The 14,616-nt window shown below is 43.8% G+C and overlaps 1 long non-coding RNA gene across 2 annotated transcripts in view; it reads right to left on the reverse strand.

The window, feature by feature from the left end:
• Positions 1-276: 276 nt before the first annotated feature.
• Positions 277-14,616, reverse strand: part of LOC130707621 (uncharacterized) — a 30,930-nt gene continuing 16,590 nt past the window's right edge. The window contains exons 3-6 of one of the 2 annotated variants that reach the window (XR_009007548.1): positions 13,255-13,394; positions 3,088-3,236; positions 2,558-2,672; positions 277-875 (exon numbers count right to left, since the gene is read on the reverse strand). This is a non-coding gene — a long non-coding RNA (uncharacterized LOC130707621). Of the gene's footprint in view, positions 970-2,557; positions 2,673-3,087; positions 3,237-13,254; positions 13,395-14,616 lie in introns of both variants that reach the window. The other variant, XR_009007547.1, reaches the window with a different exon arrangement.

Consider the following 14,616-nt stretch of genomic DNA (forward strand, 5'->3'; position numbering starts at 1 on the left):
GGGAGGCTGTGTCAGTCACTATGTGGTACCCTTTGACCGGGTGTAACCCAGGGGAGAGGGCATTATCCCTCCACACCACTCAACACACACATGCACACGCACACCTTTTATACCCACACATAACCCACCAGGAGGTGGCTTCTCTTACTGGGGAGGCTGAGGTGGTGAGTGGGGACTGGAGAAGTTGCCAGGTGAAGACATACAAATGGATTCTCTACCAGGCTGCATTGTCTGAAGTTTTAGAATTTAATTGACATATGTTTTGAAGCCCCAAAAGCAGGAACAAAATATTAACCCTCTCCCCACTTCTTTTCCTGATTTCTCAATATTCTTAAATAGCATTCAATCATTTTTAAAACAAAAAATGTAAAGAATGAAATTTAAATGGCTTATAATACCACATCTCAGACATTTGCAATTAACCATTTATAAATGAAAGCAATATGATACATGGATATGATAAGTCAAATATTACAGAAAGATATACATTTTTCTTTAAAAAAAAACTTGCCGATTTCATTCCTGAAAGGCAACCACTCCTAACAGTGATGCCAGTTGGGTGGCCAGTAACCCAGCTCTAAAACCCTGTCTCATCATCTGTTTTCTTAGACCACTCCTGGGTACCCACTATCCCTGCTTGGGTTTCCCAGGAAGCAGACTCTGAGATGGAGATTAACATGTAGGAGGTTTGTTAGGAAGAGAGGGAAGCAGGGTTGGGCAAAGGATGAAGTCTAGCTGAATGCAGTCTCAAGGGAACGTCTCAGTCAGTCCTGCGGGGAGCTCTGAAGATGGGATGGCCCTTCAGAGCTCTCCTGAGCTGGGGTGAGAGGGCTGGGCTCCTTTCCACTCATTCATCGATCACTGGATGTGGGCTGCTGGAAGAAGGGCGCTCTTCAGCTAAAGAAATCCCTAAGGGGGTTGACTGTTGACAGCTTTCTCCCAGCAGCTGAGATAATACATCTTCAAATCCTGAAGGGTAATTCGTGCAGCAAATATAAGCAACCACCACATAACCCAAGCTCTGGAGCTAAATATACCTGTTGTATAAACCCTCAGGTATCCTTGTCAACAGAAAAATGTCCCTGGGGATTATGTGCTCTGTCCTCTGCTCATTCCCAAGAACAGGGAACCCTGACATCAAGAGAACCTGTGCCCTCACCAGAGGCAGAACCTAATATTATAATAATATCTTTATGGCTCAGTCACATGGCTGTTGGCAGGAGGCCTCAGTTCCCCACCACATGGGCCTCTCCTTAGGGCTTCTTGAGTATCCTCGCAACATGGCAGCTGGCTTCCCCCCAAAGCAGGTGGTCCCAGAGAGCAAGGAAGAGGAGAAAGACTCAACACCATTCCAGTCCTGATCTCAGACACCACAAACCACCACTTCTGCTTCACTCTATGCTTTGAAAGCAAGTCACTAAGTACCTCCTACACTTAAGGTGTGGGGGATTAGTCTTCACCTTTTGAAGAATAGTATCAAATAATTGTGGATGTATTTTCAAACCACGACATATATAGAGAAGGAAATTTCCCAAATCAACAATGACAGATACTTCTGAGGAAGGGAATAGACTAGAGGAGTCAAGTAAAAAGAAGTTTTTTGTTTTCCCTCTGTTTTTTAATAAGAGTGTATTCTTGGGGAACTTCCTAGCGGTCCAGTGCTTAGGACTCCACGATTTCACTGCCATGGGGCCTGGTTTGATCCCTGGTCAGAAAACTGAGATCCCACAAGCTGCACGGCATGGCCAAAAAAAAAAGTGTATTCTTGTCATACTCTTGTAATTAAAAAATAAATATTATTGACTATTACACATATGTCAAGCAGTGAAACTGGTGGAAAGCCAGAAGCTCTCTTAAGGGGCAGACTGTGACTTACTGCCCATCTCTGCCATGGTTTCTCCTGCCTGAACCCACCCAATAGACATAAGGGAACAAGGAAGAAAACGATTATTGCTAAGAGCTTCTCAGAGGAGTCATCATTTTCTTAGCACACAAACAAGGAGTCAGATGACTGCACTTTACTGAGAAGTGAAAGGTTGGGAAAAAACATTAGAACCATTAGTCGGTTTCCTCCATCCCCATTCTTCATCCACAATTTCATTTAATGTGGAAATCATCCTATTAGTTTTGATGGCTTGATTACAGGCTTTGGACAGGGCACAGACAACCCAGGGAAAGTGTCCAAGAGGGCTGAGCTGGGGGATTCTACACCCTTGTGCCCCCCCTCAATCTGGGCCCTCAGGCCCACTCCCGTTCCTGTATCCCACGTAGATGCCCATTCTTCAACAGCTAAGGCCAGCGCCAGCATCTCCATGCAGTTAGGGGAGCCTTGTGGGAGGATCGGTCCACACCCAAGCAGAGAAATCACACAGTGGCTAGTTAGGGCCTATCCCTTGGGAACTGATGGCCTATCAGGAATTTTCTCTCTCCTGGGAGGCAAGATGTGTCTACCCTTCCTGGGCCTTTGCTGACCCCTTCAGGCGAGGGAAGGAACTTCAGCTGTGTCCACACAAGCACAACACTCCTGTCTCTCCAGGCCCCCCCGCATCTCACTTACCTGATCCTTTGCGTAGGAGAGACAGCCAGAGCCCCCAGGCTCTGTCCCACGTGGAGGAAACCCTGCCCATCAGGGCAGCAAGCAGGGACAAATAGGACCTTCTCCCCTTCTCCTCCTATAAAGGAAAGTACTTTGTAAATGTGGCCTATCCCACTCACTTTACAGACTAAGAACCACCCTGTGGGCCCTAAAGGCGTTGCTAGAGACACCCAAGGTTCAACCACTAGCTATCTCTAGTCTACATTCAGGTCTAGTATTTGTCTTTTTCGTGTGTGACTCTCCCTTTTGGAGGAGATCATACACTGGAGAACTCCTGGTTTGGAAGAATTTTTGTATTTGAATTTGGAATTTTTGAATTTTACAGTATCCAGCAATGGATACTGCAATGGGTACCACCTCTGGCTTGAAGAGTCTCAGAAAGGGAGCTCTGGGGCACCCAGAGAGTAGCTACAAGAAAAGGGCCACCCATGGGAAGAGGGATGCAGGTATCCCTCTTGAACTGGAAGGGCACAAACCGGTGTAGTAAATACCTGCACCTTCCTCTGAGCCCTCCATCTCCATGTCCTGCTGATGCTTTCCACCAGCCGATCCCAACCAGAAGCTGGAGGCATCGGAGTATGTTGATAATGTCCATATGCGCCAGCCTCCCTGGCTGGGAGTGGATGGGTGGAAAGTGGGCCTGAAGGGGCAAAAAGAAGACAACTAATGCAGGAGCCAACAGGGGAAAAGGACAAAGAGCTAAGCTGCTTTTCCATCTGCCTCTATTAATGACATGAACAGATTGAGAAAACAATATATAATGATTCAGAAGCACACCTGGGGAAGGCAGTGGTTTGTGACGTGCAAGGCTATGCACCAGAATTTTGATTATAATTGGTCTACTCAGTTTTGAGATTTATTTTGAAGGAGTTATTAACTTGGGCTTTAAAAACAAACAAGGAGAATGATTAATTCTAAAACTGCTGCTGTTGCAGATCTCATCCTGAGTGCATCCTCATTAAAAAGGGAAAAACTCTTCTAAGTCATGAAACACGGTACTGGTGGATTTGTGTGAATGTGGAATAAGGAAGCAGGTGTCTATGGCAGGAAGGCATGAGCAAGGACACTGGAGAAGCTTGATGAGAAAGACAAATGTCTTTAAACCTTAGGGGAGATGCAGAAGATTCAGTAGGACAGGCCCTCTCGGCAGATGGTTATTCTTCCTCTTGGTCAGATGACCTGCCTATTTTTGGGTTAATCATTTCTATTTTATTCATTTCAACATGAGGACTGCTGGTGATAGATCAAGATGATCGAGACCTCAATCATCCGTCTGATCTACTAGAAAAGCTGGAAACTTTCTCTGCATCCTTTTTTTTAATCTCATAAAACCCTAAACTTCATCTCCCATCTTCCCTAAATTATATCTGTATTTCATCTTTTATGGAACCTCTTGGGTGTCCATAAACAAGTCACTCATAATAAGATACTTTTAGAACCCTTTCTTATCTCAGGTGGGTAAACTGAGGTCTTTTTCGCATTGATTTTAATAAAAACTGAAGGTATGAACCTATCAGTGTCTGATATGGATGAATTCACCAGGCACTTTTCACAAAGTGGACACCGAAGAGGAAACTTGGGGTGATTGGCAGCAATTTTAACATCTGGGTATGCAGTCAAGTTCCCTTTAATTGGAGCTTTCGGGTGAGTTGGGTTTTTGTCTCTTTGCTCAGAACCTCTGAAGGTTACAGTTAAGAAAAGTTGAGTTTATTGCTATTAATTGCTTCTTCCCATTCCTGCAGTCCAAGAATCTAATGAGGTGAAACTAATAGGAAAATGTTTGCTATGGTTCCACACACTTTGTTAGGTAGAGAGATAGTCAACACAATTTTCTACTCATTTGCTCACAAATGTGAGCCAATTCAGGGGTAGACTAGAAAGGACCATTAAATATGAGGTCAGGAGTTTGGTATTCTTAAAGCTTCTTTTTTTTTTTTTAATTAACTTATTTTATTTATGGCTGTGTTGGGTCTTTGTTGCTGCGCGTGGGCTTTCTCTAGTTGCAGTACACGGGCTTCTCATTGCAGTGGCTTCTTTTGTTGCGGAGCACAGGCTGTAGGCGCACAGGCTTCAGTAGTTGTGGCTCGCAGGCTCTAGAGTGCAGGCTCAGTAGTTGTGGCGCACGGGCTTAGTTGCTCCGCGGCATGTGGGATATTCCCGGACCAGGGCTCGAACCCGTGTCCCCTGCATTGGCAGGTGGATTCTTAACCACTGCGCCACCAGGGAAGCCCAGGAGTTTGGTATTCTAATTCCACTGTTTTACTAACTAGCTGTGTGTGCTCAGGTAAAATTTACTTAATTCTCTGTGTCTGTTTCCTATAACTTTCCAGCAGAATGATTAGACCTAACAATCAATCTACATTCAAGAAACTAAAATGCCAGGTCCTAAGAGCAAGGGAGAGGGGTGTGGTAGCCGAGGCTGGCCATGAGAACAGGGGCCAGAGCACACAGGACCTCAGAGACCTGGTTAAGGATTTTACTCTTTATTCTAAGATCATTAAGAGGCCCCTGAAGTGTTTCAAGCAGGGGCTGACATGACTAGATATTGGCTTGAAAAGATCATGCTGGTTCCATTTTGGGAAATGTATCAGAACCCCCTATATGACATTTAAAGTTCATTATGTCAAAACATGTTTACCTTACCTATATTCCCATGCTATGGTATAATGAAGGATTCGTCTGGTCTTTGTCCCGGGTTCCTGGCACAGAGCTTCTAAAACTCTTGGAATTCCCCAAGTGATATTGTTATTCCTGAGCCCCTGGACCATACCTGAGTTTATGTTAGTAAGATACTCAGGGGGTCTCCTAACTGACTCAGGGGGTCTCCAGGATGGGGGCTGGTCACCCGAAAGACCAACCACCCGATTAGAAGGTTAGGTCTTTAAATGATGTGCGACCAGCCCAGCCCTACTCCCCGGGTGGGGAGCAGGACTGGCGACTGCATTCAGTCACCTGGTCAACGATTTAATCAGTCACATCTATGTAATGAAGCCCCAATAACAGCTGAACACTGAAGCTCAGGGGAGCGTCCTGGTTGGTGAACACATCAATGTGCCAGGAGGGTGACCTGTCCTGATTCCCCTGGAGACGGCAGGGAAACTCTACGTTCGGGGGCCTCCCAGACCTTGCCCCATGTGTCTCTTCATTTGGCTGGTCCTGATCCGTATCCTTTATAATAAAATTGTAATCAGATAGTGCTTTCCTGAATTCCATGAGTCATTCCAGAGAACTAACAAAACTGAGGGGGCCATGGGAACCTCCTGGATTTGTAGCCTGTTGGTCAAAAGTGTGGGTGACCTGGGAACCCCCGAAGTATGCCTGGCATCTGAAGTGGGGGCAGTCTTCTGGAGGACTGAGTTCCCACCTGGTGTGGTCTGCAGTAACTCCAGGGGGTTAGTATCAGAATTGGATTGCAGTACACCAGGTGGTGTCAGACCAGTGCGGGTTGAAACAGAATCTAAGCTATTTTGTTTTAGTCATTCTCAATCAGTTTCAAGTCAAAAAGCCTTTTGTCAAAAGGAGTTAAAAAAAAAAAAGTGTCCCAAAATTAAGAAATGGACATATTTGTCTGCATTTGAGAAAAACCACTGGCTTCGGGCAGCTCAAAATTCAGACCTGGTTACCTGGTGGCCCCCCCTGGAGGCTCAGTGCCATTCATGCTTGCTGGTTATTAGCCCTAATGTAACTTGGGGGTGAAATCTTGCTTTTCCATTACTGGCCATACTGCAGCCCCTTGTCATTTGCTTCTGAGATGTGTTACTTTCACCGGGCCTGGGAGTCTGCATGCCTGTCATCTCAGGCCATCCTATGTGGACTTCCTTTCCAACAAACAATGCAGACTAGATATTTTGGTGACCTTTGAAATGAAACTGCAACCTTTCATAGTTCTTTAAACTAGCTGCTTATATAAGCATTGTTTGCCAACTCTAAAACCCTCCATTTTCATACCCTTTCTGGACCCTCCATTTTCATACCCTTTCTGGACCCTGCTAACAGATTAATAAATGTTGAACTATGCTTGCAATCAATCTAAGAAATTTTGTTGAATATCTTCTAGAAATGACTACAGTAAAACTTCAGGTTAGTAGTGGGCAGGAGAAAAAAGTCTCTTCCAGAATGCTGTCTTAACACGGCCTATTTCAGTCCAGATAGATCACAGGTTACACATTCAATATGCCCAAGCGGGCTTCCCTGGTGGCACAGTGGTTGAGAATCTGCCTGCTAATGCAGGGGACACGGGTTCGAGCCCTGGTCTGGGAAGATCCCACATACCACGGAGCAGCTGGGCCCGTGAGCCACAACTACTGAGCCTGCGCGTCTGGAGCCTGTGCCCCGCAACGGGAGGGGCCGCGATAGTGAAAGGCCCGCGCACCGCGATGAAGAGCGGTCCCCGCACCGCGATGAGGAGTGGCCCCCACTTGCCGCAACTAGAGAAAACCCTCGCACGAACCGAAGACCCAACACAGTCATAAATAAATAAATAAATAAATAAATAAATAAATAAATAAAGTAGCTATAAGAGCACCCAAGCCCTTACATTAAAAAAAAAAAAAAATATGCCCAAGCAAGGCACATGAGTTATAAAGATACTGGTATTTATGATTAATACATCATTTAACAAATTCTGCCATTAAAGATTTTTTGGCCTTTTTAATCATTTGTATTATAAATTTGGTTATCAAGTTTTCCATAACTAGAAGTAAAATCCCATTACAAATGATTCTCAATAATAACTCTCTTCAAAGGCATCCACAGCGGCAATGCTTCTGATCACAGTAGTAGCGTGGTAATAATTGTCCGGAAGGAAAATCCCCAACTGTCCATTGTCTTTATCATAGATAGAGCTGGAAGAACTCCACCAGCCACAGAGCAATTCCATTTTTTTTTTTCTGCATCTCCCTTTATAGTAAATGCCTTTTTTACCACTTTTCTCTCCCCATTTCCACCCTGGACATTCTAATCATTCCTCCCAGAAAAACACTTAAAAAAATAATTTTTTTTAATGTGGGGAAGTTGAAAAAAGAAAAAGAAAAGGTTGATTGGCATTTTCCTCCTTGTTCTACTGGGTGCAGAGCTCTTGAGATTTAAATCTCTAGGCCTCATTCTGATTCATCTCCAGGTTCAACATCCTTGTCACTACTGTCATCAGCCAAAGGGTGGCTTTGCAAGAACCGCATAGAATCACAGGGTAGAGAAAGAGATAGTGGATCCTGCCCTCAGCTTCCTGTGCCACCTTCTTTATTTCGTGCCACCAAGACAAAGCTTAATTACAGGTTCCTACCCTTAGTCAACCTTATCAAGATTTCTAGGGGATCATTAGAAATATGTCATTACTAATTGTGTTCCTGAGTATACGAGACAAGAATAATATCCTCTATTGCAGAGCAGAAGGAAGAAAGTATATGGTATATTATATATACATACAGTTATATGTGTGTGTATCTATATATAGATACACAAACATACACACACACATACTGGTTATATATTTTGGCTCTTTTTTATTTGCATGTGATTTCTATACCTTCTCACATAATTTTTCACTTTTTTCAAAATATTTTCCCTTATGGACAGTATTCAGAGATATTTTCAGGTAGCAGTTACCAGAAAAAAGAAAGTCAGAGTGCTTTAAAAAGTATTTATGTTTTCATCAAAAATAAATGTTTTTTAAATACAACTGGTCCTTGTCATCATATAAATGTAGTCATATTAAACCCAGGGATGTCATTGATGAGATTTGTTTGAACTCCAATAGTTGGACCAACTACAAAGCCATCTAAGATTTTTAAGTGTTATTTTCATTCCCAAAGGAAAGAAAGGAGAATAAAAAAAGATAAAACCTTCTTGGTCACAGCGAGAACCCAGAGGACTATTTCACCTGTCTCTTGGCGTGAATTTTACCTCAAACAAACACATACAAAAATCTACTTCAAACAAACCACTACCATTAGCTCAAACCCGATCAATAAAGTCAGCAGCAGAGGGGCCCTCTCCATGCCATTAGAGAGAAAATACACCCCCATTATTCAAGAGACCTGAGGAGAAAGAGATCTAAAAAAATTTTCCCATTGAAAATAGTAAGAAAAGTAATTAGCTGTCATTCAGATTCTGTGAATGGGGCGATATGGCTGGAACTTATTATACAGGTCTTCAGAAAATCCTTGCGCTACTTTATTTTTTAACCATTTTTTAATTTAAGTATAGTTAATTTACAATGTTGTGTTAGTTTCTGGTGTACAGCAAAAGATTCAGTTATATATATGTATTTATATATTATGTATATATATATATATTCTTTTTCAGATTCTTTTCCACTATAGGTTATTACAACATATCGAATATAGTTCCCTGTGCTATACAGTAGGTCCTTGTTGTTTATCTAGTTTATATACAGTAGTGTGTATATGTTAATCCCAAACTCCTAACTTATCTCTCCCCCCCCCCCGCTCCCCGCTATCCCCTTTAGTAACCATAAGTTTGTTTTATACGTCTGGAAATCTATTTCTGTTTTTTAAGTAAGTTCATTTATATTGTTTTTTTAGATTCCACATGTAAGTGATATCATACGATATTTGTCTTTGTCTGACTCACTTCACTTAATATTTCACTTCACTTATTATACAGGGTCTTCAGAAAATCCTCATTCTACTTTAAATTTAACTCTAGGGCTTTGTTCAGTTTGGTAGTGGGAATAATTAAAATACATGTGTTATGAGATGAAACAGTAAATTTTCCTCTGCTAGCTGAAATGGACTTCCACACCACGAGTCACAGGAGAGTTTGTCCCTTTATCTACAGAAATCATGTATTTCCTCAGGATCTGAACTAAGACAGCACAGCTGTTCTGTAAAGGGCTCAGGATGGACACCCACCAGTGTCCCCTGGTGCGGGTGGGACTCACGGGAGCAGGGTCAGCGGGGCCAGGTCCCTGCGTCCCCGTGTTCTGTGGAGAGGTGTGCCGGGGCAAGTGAAAGGCAAGTGCCACGGAGAAGAGCCGCAGAGGGCTCGGACGCACCCCTGGGACGCTTCTGTTTTATGAGATGTGTATGAAAGTGGCCTCACCTGGGGATGAGACATTTTATTTACGTACACCAAGCAGTTCTTATCTTAGGTGCCCACTGTCTAGGGGTATTCTCTGGGATGCCTCGGCAGTTTCCAGACCTTGGAGACTTCGAGTCCTGTGGGACATTGAGAGCTGGCTCACTGCCAGGCAACTTAGAGAGAGGGGCCCAGGGTCAGAGTCACACTCCAGACAGCACTGCTTGTCTCCACAAAACACAGCAGTACGCAGTTGCACATACCTCCTTACACAACATACACAAGTCTACAGTTGCAGGTGGGGGGATAATTAATAGATTTTATTTTTTTAGAGTAGTTTTTGGTTCTAGGCGATGATGTGTCAATGTAGGTACATCAATTGTCACCGTATCTGCTTAGGTTTCTGTGTTTAATGCAGACTTCCGTTAGAAGCAGTCCCTAGAGCCAATTGGAATAAGGTGAGTGACTGGTTAGATTTCTAAGACCTTGAAGAGCTTACGAGTCTCTATTGCATCCCATATGAAGGGCAGTTTGGCAAGGTCAAGAACGCACAATCTCTCTCTCTCTCTTTCTCTCTCTCTCTCTTTCTCATTCTTGGTGCTAACGTTCCATATCCACCAAGCTCTTTTTTTGTTACTAGAAAAGGCAATAGTCTTTCTAATTTTCATACTTTTAAAAGCACTCTTCTCTTTTTGTTTGTTATCGCAGATGTGTTTTCCTTATTGTTTAAAATGTGTATAAGACCCTCACACTTTGGAGAGCAAGACCCAGACCTGACCTAGGGCTCTTCATTTACTAGTTCTATCCCTCAAGCAAATCATTTAGCCACTCGGAGGTTATTTTCTATCAGTAAAATGAGAGATTAATAGTATCTGTCCACCTCACACAGTTGTTGTGAAGATCAAAAGAAAAGATGTATGAGTGTGATTAACAAAATGAAGGATAAAAACCATATGGTCGGGCTTCCCTGGTGGCGCAGTGGTTGAGAATCTGCCTGCCAATGCAGGGGACACGGGTTCGAGCCCTGATCTGGGAAGATCCCACATGCCGCGGAGCAACTGGGCCCGTGAGCCACAATTACTGAGCCTGAGCGTCTGGAGCCTGTGCTCCGCAACAAGAGAGAGGCCGCAATAGTGAGAGGCCCGCGCACCGCAATGAAGAGTGGCCCCCACTCGCCGCAACTGGAGAAAGCCCTCACACAGAAACGAAGACCCAACACAGCCAAAAATAAAAATAATAAATAAATAATAAATTTAAAAATTTAAAAAAACAAAACAAAACAAAAAACCATATGGTCATTGCAACAGGAGAACTGTCTTGTAAGTTGAAGTCACTCTTCAAATGTTCATACGTGTTCTATTAGACCATATGACTCCTCTATTTCAGATCCAATCTCTTACTGGTTCTGGGAAAATGTATTATTGCATCTTTAATTATTGATTGCGTGCCTTTGATTTTGATTGCTTATTCAGGAAGCCTAACTATTCAGAAATTGCAATGCTGAACTCTACTCCCCAGATCTGCTTTCCCGAAATGTTTCATTTCTCAGTTTCTTAAAATTCTGGTTATATTGCTCAGGTTTTCTTTTTATTTAAGTGTCATTTCTGCTGTGTGCAGCTGAAACAATATTTTCAGTCTGTCTTTTGCAATGATCTTTACCTTCATTCTTTTTCAGTCTGACCTTCACTCACTTGAGAGGATGTAGAGTCCATTTCATTTCTTTGAAAAAAGGCTCCAACAAGTTTCTGAATTCTCTGCGTGGTTCCCTACAGTTGCTCTTTTACAGAATTAATTTTTAAGAAGTTTTCTGTACACTCTTTGGTCTTTTTGGAGTAATGAAACTTTTTCAGGGAGTCCGCTTTAATTTTTCCAGTTTACTGCATTCTCCCTTAAGTTACCTTAGTGACTGATGTCTGCTCTGCTACTGAAAATTCTTTAGTAAAATTTCTGATTGATTTCAGTAGAATTTGTGATTAGGAGTTTGACTGGGTTTCTACTCGTTCCACCGTCTTCCTGGATAATTTTCCTACCGTGTCAGATCTTTCTATCCTCTGGTTCAATAGAGTCTGGAAAGACTCCACAGGCGAAAGATGGGATTAAAACCAGAGAGCCAAGCACTTTTAATAGAAAACTGGAAGATGCCTTTTTGTGCTTTGTTGCTGCTGTCAAGGCTCAGGCTGGGCCCAAGAAAGGGGGAGCAAGGATGGAATATTGAAATAAAATCTTACCACGAACCCCTAAATAACTCTACTTATTAACTGCATTCTGAATCTTCCAGGCATCTTGCAAGCAGCAAAGGCTGGTTGGTTTCTTTAGCTATAAATGAGGGGGGTGCTAAATTATTTCCAAGGTCTTTTTCCAGTTCTGAATGTCTACATTAAATAATACTTAAGCTGCAGGTTCAAGCATGAATTGGTAACCAGAATTATCCCCACTTCCTGATACCCCACCTTCAAAATGTACATATGGGTCTGTGTGCACGTGCGCACACACACACACACACACACACACACACACACACCACAGGCCTACTTCGATTTCCCCACCTGTACATTTTTCAAATCAACTGTTATTAAACATAAAATGAACCAGTGAAAGGGAAAATAAGGGAAGTGAAAAGGAAATTCCTCCCTCTGGAATCAGGGCAGCCTCTGCATCCCCAGATGTACTCCAACACGTGAGGTACCTAAGAGTAGACACCACAGGCAGCCAAGGCATGGATGCGGCACCAAGTCTCAGCTCAGTCTGGACTCTGCGAGGGGAGGCCCTGCGGCCCTCTCGTGGACACACTGTGGAACTGCAGCCTCCTCTGCATCCAAAAAGGCACCAGTGACCTGAAACCCTAGGTCTTCGCCTTGCAAATGGTGCCTCGAGTCATTTTGAGGCACACTATCCCTGCAGCCGTTAGATCTGAGGCTCAAGAAAACTAGGCTGGATTTCAAACTGGGGAATGTTAAATGGCCTACATATTTACGAGTATTTTGGCTACTCCCAGCAGAAGAGAAACACTTAAATTCAAGTGCTTCAGAATGAAGTTGCCAGCCTCAGGGCTCTTGTCTCTCCTTTGAACTTCAATTACACTTCATTTACATTGTCCAAACTCAAGTCTCAAGAAGATATCTGTGGCAACTATAGCAGAAAAGTGAGGGATGGAATTATTTTGACAGGCTGAGAATGGGAGGGTTGTGACAACTTCATTGTTCAGCCAATGTTTAATGCATGTCTCTATGCCTATTCACTCATGCAAACCACAAATACTTATTAGTTCATACTGTACCAGTCATTGCCTGTTTGCTCTCGGATCTCTTCCCTGTCCTTCTCCTTAAAACAGTTTCCTGTTTATCCTTGCCAACTATCTTCCAGCAGGAATGGCCAGTGGGAGGCACTGGCAAGAGACTGGAGGTTGAGAAGTAAGGAGAAGCCAGATTCTTTTTGCTGGCCCTCTCTCTCTGTGTTGAGCATCATTTTCCTATAGTGGTTCCAGCTCCCCATCAGACAGCCCTTCCCTCCAGGGGCCTTGCCAGTCCCAGCCATGGGACAGCCTCAGCCTCTGATTCTGGTGACACCATCCCTCTCTTGTGTCCTTCAAGCCCTCGTGGTAGTAGCATTCAGCTTCTCACCTCTGTGCATTTCCTGTGTAGCCAATTCCCTGTTTTAAATTCCCTCGTTGAAATGCCCAGGATGATTTTGTTGTACTTGGTAATAAGGATATCGCAGTGGGCAAGACAGGCTCCATTCCAGACCTCGTGGAGCTCATAGTCTGTCAGGGAAAACAAATGTTAAACCAACCATCAGTAGCATGATAAGTATTTCAAAAGAGAAGTCTATAAGAACATACAGCAGAGAGACCTAACCTAGAATAAGAATAGTTCTATAGGTGACACTAGAAACCCTAAGTCAATGGGTCTTTACACAAAAACATAGCCCCATGAGCTGGGGCTGCAGCACAGCAAGTTTTAATGCTACCTCTCACCCTTCCTGGATCCAGCAGAGGAGAAAGAAAGGGTCCCTAGCGAAAGAAGAAAGTCAGGGGTTTCAAGCAGGATTCAGTGCACAGTAGTGGCAGAGAAGCAGAGACGGAGTTATTCCGGCAGCCTTCAGGGGTCCAAGAAAATTAGGCTCTGCCTGGTCCAGGCAGGGGAGAAACCAGAATCTTGGAGGAATGTATTGTCCCCCTGGCAAGCTCGAAAGCACAGGAGTCAGGCAATGTCCAGGCCAAGCCTGATTCAGAGAAAATGCCTTCCCAAAGATTTAAGCTCCAACATTCCAGTATTTCCCAGGCCTCCTCCCACCCTAGCGCTGCCCTCAGCGGGCGGGCCAGCCAGCTGTGCTCTTTTGTCCCAGCAGGTTTCTACTCGTGCCTTGGTGAGCTCAGGGCACTTTTATCCTCTCCATCTACCCCTTTATCCTGAAGAATTCCAGATTTACTCAACACCTTGACTCCTCTTGCCAAATCATAAAAGCTCTGGATTTATGTATCAGATGGGAGAGGCATACTCTCTTCACTTTTGCCACTTAAATCACTGTTTACCAGATCTAAAGTGTGTTTTTTAAATGGAGGCTTTCCAATTCCATACTATAGAGGAAGATCATGACTCAAATGCACGGCCATTCAGAGCCACCCTGCCTTGCGGGAGCTCCCAGTGTGGAAGGAGGGAGAGAGCAAAGTTTGAGGATCTGCTCCCCCCTCCCAGCTCACTGCCTACTGTAGGTCAATACTGGAACTTAGCACACCTAAAAACGTTGTAACTCAGCATACTACCACCCACAGGTCTCTGGTCTCTCCTTCGAACTCCAATTATACTTAGTCTACACCATCAAAACTCATGACTCAAGAAGCCATTATGGGTCAGTTGTGGCAACCAAGGCAGGCCAAGAAAAGGAGGGAGCTCAGGTGTTGCTTGAGACCCTGGCACGTGGGCCTGGAGCAGCCCTTCTCAATCTGGGTTCCATGAGAGAACTAAGCCCTAAGGCATCTATTA

The sequence above is a fragment of the Balaenoptera acutorostrata genome, chromosome 3 (assembly GCF_949987535.1).
Source record: "Balaenoptera acutorostrata chromosome 3, mBalAcu1.1, whole genome shotgun sequence".
NCBI classification, from domain to species: domain Eukaryota; kingdom Metazoa; phylum Chordata; class Mammalia; order Artiodactyla; family Balaenopteridae; genus Balaenoptera; species Balaenoptera acutorostrata.